We start from the raw sequence: 1,876 nt of genomic DNA, 5'->3' as shown, positions 1-1,876 counted from the left end.
AATCTGCTTGAGATTCTCTCTCTTCCTCTCCCCCTGCCCACCCCCTGTTTGTGCTCTCTCTAAATAAAAATAAATAAATAAATAAAATCTTTTTTTTTTTTAAACCAGTATCTACCAAAACTCACATAAGGAGAAACAGATAATCTAAATAAGTCTATTCAAAGAAATTGAAAAGTCCTTCAAAAAAATGAAAGCACCAGTTCCAGATGGTTTCACTGGTGAATTCTACCAAACATTTAAGGGAAAAAAATGATCTGACAGAGAAAAATGCTGCAAGAATTAATGGTGACTGGGAAAGGCATTTATTTTATAAACCAAAACAGTTATCAAGAACTGCCCAATACATACAGCCAAAAGTAGATTGATAGTTGAGACAATGTGTTAGCTAGATAACTTTTTAAAAAACAACTTATCCTTTATAGTGCAACACATAATGCAGATCTAAATGAGAATATTAAGCAGAATAACAAAGATTAAATTTTAGCACAACTCTAATCGTTATAAAATTGTTTGGTGTACTTGCATTTATTAAACTGATAAGAACAGATACTACACTTGATCTTAGCCAAAAGGCCGAGAAGCGATGGTGTACTTGCATTTATAACATCAAACTAAATAAATTAAGATGGGCTCTCCAATTTTTAGTTATACAATTTAATTAATTTAATTATACATTTACACTATGAATCATTCAAGTAAAAGCCTAGTTTGGGGATTCTTTGTATCTCAAAATTTTGCAAGGTTGAAAAGTTCCAAACTCATGTGAAACAAAATCCACAACGTATTTGATAAGGAATTGATATTCAGAATATATACAGACCTCCTAAAACTCAAAAACAAAAACAAAAATAAACAACCTGATTCAAAAACGAGCAAACGACTTGCATAGACATTCCTCCAAAAAAGATATACAAAGGGCCACTAAGCACATGGAAAGATATTCCACATCACTAACCATTAAGGAAATGCAATCAAAACCCCAGTGAATCCAGGGGCCCAACTTGGGGTTCCAATGGATCCCAGGACCCTGTGAGAGCGTGACCTGAGTGGAAATCAAGAGGCAGACACTTAACCCCCTGAGCCATCCAGGCGCCCAGGCCATGAAACTTTTAAAATAAAATTGCCACAATAATTTTTACATATATTTCAGATCTGTGGTTTTATCCTAGAAGTCCCTCCCACTTGGGGACACTCACGTTTGGTCAGTACATGTATGCGGGACCCACCTTTCCTTTCTGCCTCTATCCCGTCCTTCCTCCCCTCAATTCCATCTCAGTCGCATCCATCCTTTAAGGTAGATCCCCCACACAGTCCCCCCTCATCTGTCCAGCTTTGCCTGGTCCACGAGGTAGAATTCCTCCAATTTCACACCTCACTGGTACTTTACGTGGCTGGCATGAGGGTTACACGAGATAAAATCTCGATTATTGAATGAATGTTATGAACATCCGTTCGGCCACCAACCCTGAAAAATAGCCATAATTAAAATCATGAACAGCCGTAAGGAAAACTACCTGGGACCTCCCCTCTTCAAACTCCTTGGGTTTCCAGGAGTTTGTGGGGAGCTTGAGGCTGAGGATTGGTGAAAGAATCCAATTTGAATCTTGGCCATTGTGGCTGGGGACGGGGGGGACAGACATCTATTTTTCATATACAGGAAGTGGTAATTCTCACCTTCCCTGGGCTTGCGCTCTGACTCACTGGGTCCCCCAACCCCCGGGACCTGGCGTCCTTGCTGCTAGGGCCCTAAGCAACACAGTAAGGTGTCTGGCTGAAAAACTCCCCCAGTGGAGAGCCGACTGGCCCTGAGAAGCACTACTCTCCCCATTCATGTGGTTTTGTTACAAGGCCTGGGTACCTCAGGCCTTGGCCAGGT

At 40.6% G+C, this 1,876-nt stretch overlaps 1 pseudogene; it reads right to left on the bottom strand.

The window, feature by feature from the left end:
* Window positions 1-404: 404 nt before the first annotated feature.
* On the bottom strand, window positions 405-585 carry LOC115938248 (U2 spliceosomal RNA; annotated as a pseudogene).
* Between the last annotated feature and the right edge of the window lie 1,291 nt (window positions 586-1,876).

Source organism: Leptonychotes weddellii, chromosome 3, assembly GCF_054177405.1.
Source record: "Leptonychotes weddellii isolate Sample4059 chromosome 3, ASM5417740v2, whole genome shotgun sequence".
Lineage (NCBI taxonomy): Eukaryota > Metazoa > Chordata > Mammalia > Carnivora > Phocidae > Leptonychotes > Leptonychotes weddellii.
The sequence above is the reverse complement of the archived record's forward strand: the minus strand, read 5'-3'. Positions and strand labels throughout refer to the sequence as shown.